At 39.4% G+C, this 6310-nt stretch overlaps 1 protein-coding gene across 5 annotated transcripts in view; it reads right to left on the bottom strand.

Moving 5' to 3' along the window:
• The window catches only part of LOC107583109 (SPRY domain-containing SOCS box protein 4-like), a 59176-nt gene that overhangs the window by 48652 nt on the left and 4214 nt on the right, over positions 1–6310 (bottom strand). The window contains exon 1 of one of the 5 annotated variants that reach the window (XM_016269206.1): positions 6116–6294. The exons of 3 other annotated variants lie outside the window; for them this stretch is intronic. The gene's annotated coding sequence lies outside the window, so the exon portion shown is untranslated. Of the gene's footprint in view, positions 1–6115; positions 6295–6310 lie in introns of those variants that run through there. One more of the 5 variants, XM_016269205.1, reaches the window with a different exon arrangement.

Here is a 6310-nt window from a genome sequence, read left to right as displayed (position 1 = left end):
AGACAGACAGACAGACAGACAGACAGCAGGTGTGTTTCAATGTGTCACAGCAGAGTGTCACGCCGTAAGACGGTGACCGCATGGCATGACTGTACTGTGCCTCTGGGCATTACACTGCTGATATAAAATGCCAATGTCAAGCTGAGAAGTGAAAAAAACGTCCACTACGTCAATTACACTCGTTCTCCTCAGGGGTAATGATCTCAAACCATATGAGACACGACTAATGTAACTATAACAACCTCATTTTAATGGACCGCTGATGTGCGGTCTCCATCTGCTTAGCCATGCGAGACAAGACTACATATAAAAGCAGTCTGCCATACGTCTCCGCATGGGAAAATGCCCATTTGTGCTGACTTATCTATTAGAAAAACAAAACCACTTGGCTGGTGAGCGTGTCACTGGGATGGGGCTGCTATGGCTATAAGTCAAAGAAAAGCGAAGTAGAAGTCAAAACAACCCTGGTGTAATTGTGCCCTGTGGCTCCTCTGTGGTGTGATGTCTTCAATCAAGCCAAATGTCTTTTTTTCTATGCTTGGGAGCCATTTTGGGTTATTGAAATAAAGAATAAAAATCTAAACTGATCTTCAATCTGCAACATTTTTGGATAATAAACATCTTCCTCAATTTGCCATTCCACACTCAAGGCTCTATTTGCTTTGCTTGTCCCATCATAAAGATAGCGTTCTTTGTTTTTAGGCCCGCGTAATTGAATTTTCCGCTGCTGCATTGCGTGTTTGGCGAGCTCCCCAGGACTCAAGAGCTTGTAGCTGTTCTGCCTGACTAGAGGAATGATAATATTGCAGACCCCAGGCTGCCCACTTAAAAGGCCTGAATGCTGTTTTATACAATAGTTAGGTCTGTCCATGCAATCTGATTGGCCAAAAGGCATGTGTTGCATCCTGGAGGACATTTACAGTTGGAATAAAACCACATGCAATGACCAAGTGTGAATATACCCATTTGACTTAGCAAAACTGACAGAACCAACAAAAATCACAGCGTGGGTGGATGGATGAATGGATGGACACTTGTTAATTTCACTTGGTCATTTCATCTAGTTTTATTGCATGACGGATGGAGAAAATGGACAAAAAATACTATGGAAGTCAATGGGACCCAAGACCATTTGGTTCTTCAAAATATCTTCTTTTGTGTTCAAAAGAACAAACAAAGTCTTACAGTTTTTGAATGCCATGAGGGGGAGTAAATAATGACAGAATTTTCGTTTTTAGAGGATTATCTCTTTAAATAACACATATCTGCATCTGTGGAGCTGCCTTATGTGACGTGTGTCTGTGTGTTCACACTGTTTAGTCTACTGGCCATTACTGTGTACATCCTCGTCTGAATTTGTTTATGCTTCAGCACCCGTCAGACCCTCAGCAGGGCCTCTTTCTCGCACGCTGTGTGGCACACGGGGGCTTGCGTTTCCCTTCAAGAGGGTGGGGGGTCTGTGATAAAGCGAGCGCCTGGCCCCTCGCCTGCGTTACCCTGGTCACCAGAGACGTGATGGACACGCACACCTCTAGCCACCGGTGTCTTTGATGAGTAGGAACACACATTCACCATCTGTTGTTTATCTTTGCATCCTCTCTCTCTCTCTATTTCATCGGGAACATCTCTCTTTCCTCTGCGGCAAGTGTCATTCATTTCCTCACACTTTCTGTCTCTTGTTTCTTAACTCACTCCCAGCTGGATAATCAAGTTAAAACCAGTTTGAAAAGGCAGCTGGTCTAGACTGTTGATTAGCTAGACTGTCATACCTCAGACCTGGTTTCAAGCTAATAAATCATCTTAGACTACCTTAAAGGACATCCAAAAATTAACATTTTCACTCATTCTCATGTCCTTCCAAACCTGTATGACATTCTTTCTGCTGTGGAACAGGAACTTACAAAGAGATATTTCGATTGTGTTGTAACTGGCTGTGTTTTCCATACAATTACAATGAACGAGGGCTATAACTTTCACGCTTCAAAAAAGCAAAAGCACCATAAATGTATCTTAAAAGCAGTTGCTCTTGAGCTACCTAACAAATGTATATTATAAATCCTCTGAATAAAACAGCTTTGTGTGACGAACAGACCTGATATTTAAGTTGTTACTCACTGATATTCTGAACAGCTGCTCTATTTCTCCTTGGCACAGTCATGAGAGTTCATTATTAGATCTGTGAATACATTGTTCTTTTCAGTCAGATATTTTTTTACGAATTGCTTGAATTATTAGTTTGAATGATTAACTGATCAAATCCTTACTGACTGAATGATCTGGCTGCAGTAGTTAACAGCTCACAGGGGGGATTTTTCTAATAATTTTCAGTGAAGAACAACCTACATTTTGTTGTTGTTGTATGGCTTTAGAAATTTTTATACACTACCATTCAGACGTTCATGAGCATATTAGCATGGTTTTGCATTGAGCCTGGCTAGGACATGGTGTGAGAGACAAAAATATCTCATTCATACTTCAGAACAAAACAAGTCAACGTGAAACCTACCACAGACTTTGAGCATTTAAAACATCCAAACTTATGTGACAAGGATGTGTTAATTTACATCTAATGTTTATTAAATGTGGCCATTTTGCCTGTATGTCCTGTTAAGGTATTCCAGTTATTCCAATATAACCCCCCTGTTCAATTTCTCTGTCTAGCTAAACAAGCTTGTATTACAAACTAACACAACTATTATATTGAATAAACTATGGCAGACTGTGAGCATTTGTCACCAAAAAGTTTTTTGTCACTATTAAACATCCAAACCTACACTACCTTTGAAACACTCAGGGTCGGTAAAATTTTTTAAGTTTACTTAACATGTACGTACTTTATCCATGTGATGGCAAAACTGAATTTTCAACCATTATTTCAATCTTCAGTGATACATTATCCATTATAAATTATAATATGCTGATATGGTGCTGAAGAAACATTTCTTATTATAACCAACGCTGAAAACAGTTGAGCTTTGCATTTTTGTACAGTAGTGTATGTGCCATAAATACATTAAAGCTGTTCCAAATATCTCTCATACGAGATCCAAATATATTTATTTCCGTCTAGCAAAACAAGTCCATATTATAAACTGCCACAAAATAACTATGATAAATACCACAATAAAACTCCATTTAATAAAACACTGTCGACTTCAAGCATCTATTTGTCACCAAAAAGCCAATAAAACATCCCAAACCTTTGTAACAGGGCCATGCCAAATCTGATTTTCATTAAATGTGACTTTTTTTCTGTACTTCCTGTTAATCTGTTCCAAGTATATCGCAATGTAATTTCCCGTTCAATTTCCCTGTGCCTAGGAGCTCAAAAGCCTTCAGGCGCTGCAGCAAGAACATCAGATGCAGCTATGTGCATGAAGAGAGTAAATATAAGACACAGCCATTGAAGTCCAGGCTTTCTGACAGCCCAAAAGCCATTTATCACTGTGACTAAAGTGTCCACCCCCAACCCAAAACCGGTAATCACACACACACGCACACACACACACACACACACACACACACATACACTCACAGACTTGTGGCAGATGTGCTAGCCCACCTCCTGTCCTTTCAAACCCTTAAGCAGCACGGACACACACACACACACACACACACACACAAATGCTTCTGGCACTAATCCAGTGGCCCCCTCCAACGGAGGGACATTGAATGGTTAGGCAAATGGTTGTGTAGCTCTTCACACGGCTAACAGCTGAGCTCTAAGCTCTCCCAGAAGAGCCTCACCCCACAGAGCAACTCCAGTCAGCTCTTTCCAGACCACTGCTCTCAGACAACACACTCAGTGATTAAAGCAGTCCCACTGCCCTCCTAGTCCCCCCCCCACACACCCTGTGCCCCTGTCCCACACTGCTCGCAACACACACATGCAGAGATCACTCACAAAAAGGCACATGAAATCATCAAGGTTTTTGTACATGTACCATACAAAAAGAATATGATAAGATTTTAGTACTTTGGTGTATAAGAAGTGTGGTAATACCACAGTATTTTAGGACATGTACAGTTGTAATCCCATATAAATATCATTGTATGTGAATATGATAATCGTTCAGCACTGTGGAATATATCAAATTGGCATGGTATTATCATGCTCTTTTGACATGGTACCAATGTATATGAATATGGTAATCTTTAAGCACTATGGAATATAACTATTAAAATGGTATTGTCATGTTATTACCATGGTATAACCATGTTTACATTGACTGGCTCAAAATAAACCAGACCTGTATGCATATTTACATTTTCATATGGTTCCTTAGTTATTTATTAGGATTGGAAGAGTCTATAAAACTTGGGCATGTGTTTGTTCTGTATTCTGTTTGTAATATGCGAGGATTTTGTATGAAGGATTTGCTACATTAGTATTTTTTGTACAGATAGTTATTTTATTATAATTATTTTGCTTATTTATATATGTTTTGATTTTTTTAGAAAAGCCTTTCTAGGGACATGCATTGCATGAGATGCAAATTAGTGCCTGCCATAATCTCTATGTGCAGTGGATTTCATGTTTATTGTATTGTCCCTATCCAAATAAGCATATAACTAACTAACTAAATAAATAAATGTTTTAGGGAACATATTATGGTATTTGGTATATTTTTGTTAAGTGAAATTAAAAATATATATATGTTTTTGTTATATGAAATGAAGCTGAAATATTATAAAATATAAATATTAGATAAAAAAACCTCTTAAAAACTTCAAAAATAGAAATGTTGCCTGGGCAACTGAAAAAAGTTAAATTACTAAAATGACTAAAACTGAAAAAAATAAAATAAAATAAAGATGAATAGAAATATAAAAAAGACAAAAGCGCATAAAAGTAAGACTAAAATGAAACTGAAAATATAAAAATAAAATCTAATGCAAAATAGTATGAATTTTAAAATTGTATATAAATAATACTTAAACAACGCAGAAAGAAAGGTATTTCTATTGTACTTCAGGACATTACATCATGGTATTACCATGTTGTTTTGGGTATGGACTATAGTAATATAGTACATAGTACATAACATAGTGACGGTTCAGTGATGGCATTCATGTACCATGGTGATTTTCCAAGTATGTTTTGGTACTGTGATATATCAAAGTACCATTACCATGATGTCTTTGATATGTACCATGATAGCATCAAGGTAAAATCTTTCAGTACTATCAAAGTGCCACATTATTACCATGGCTTTTTAATATCATGGCTTTTGTTTTACAAGTAAAATTTGTAAAAAAGTACAAGCGCATTACCATCTGATATCACCACTGTACCATGACACCACTACAGTACTTCTTTGTAAGAGATGCCCCACAGCCCTCAACACAAAAACACACACAGTCTGTTCCATAAACATTCCCCCACTGGAAACACACAACCACACGCGTGCAAACAGACACATGCAAATCCACAAGCCGCGCGTGCACACAAACACGAGGGACACAATGAAAAGCATTCAAATCTGCTCCCTGGACTAAGAGTCAGCCAGCACTGTGGGAACGCTTCCTCTGGACACCAAACCAGAGGAAAGAGAAAGACAAACGATAGCCGTGACGCACAACTCTGGGAGGAGAAGATCCAGCCATCCTCTAATCACCTTATCTGATCGCTCACAGCAGCTGAGAAAACAAGAGCCACGGGTTCAGGTGAAAATACTTCTCTTTCCAACCCACACAAGCAAACTATCCTCAAGAGCAGGACCCGGGCGCCGCTCCTATGACCCCACCGCTGCATTCGGGGTCTCGAACCCGCCCCCTTGAGCTCAGAAAGTATTTAAAGTGTGGAAATCCCAGGTTTAGAAACATCACAGGCAGCTGTAACATCCAACACAAAGAAAAGACTGTATCCCTGCTGAGTAGCCTTGCCAGGGTGGATCAAACCTCAATTAGAGGATCAAACCTCTATTAGAGGAATAAAAGAAAACGGGGAATGCCAGAAAGCGGGAGCTAGAAAGAAAGAGTGCACATGAGGTAACCCAAACAGCCTAAAGCAAGAAGGGAAGAAATTAAAAATCACAGGATAGTTTCCTCACACAAGTAGACACACATCAAGTTCTTCAATACGCTCAAACACACACAAACGCATGCCGTTTACACCGACCCGGTTGCGATGGTCTCCCCGGCAGAACTCCCCTGTTGTTGCCCGTTCAGGGAAAAAAACGCTGGAATAAAGGACGAAAGGAGCTCTCCTCTTTGTGAGAAGAAGCGCACACTAGTTCTTTCTCTTTTCTCTGTGTCTCCCTGATGAGGAAGGAGAAAAGAAGCTTCTCCCCAGAGATGTAACCCCCCC

Source organism: Sinocyclocheilus grahami, unplaced genomic scaffold, assembly GCF_001515645.1.
Source record: "Sinocyclocheilus grahami isolate Dianchi unplaced genomic scaffold, SAMN03320097.WGS_v1.1 scaffold50.1, whole genome shotgun sequence".
Classification (NCBI taxonomy): Eukaryota; Metazoa; Chordata; class Actinopteri; order Cypriniformes; family Cyprinidae; genus Sinocyclocheilus; species Sinocyclocheilus grahami.
Note: the sequence above shows the minus strand (reverse complement) of the source record. Positions and strands in the feature narration are given on the sequence as shown.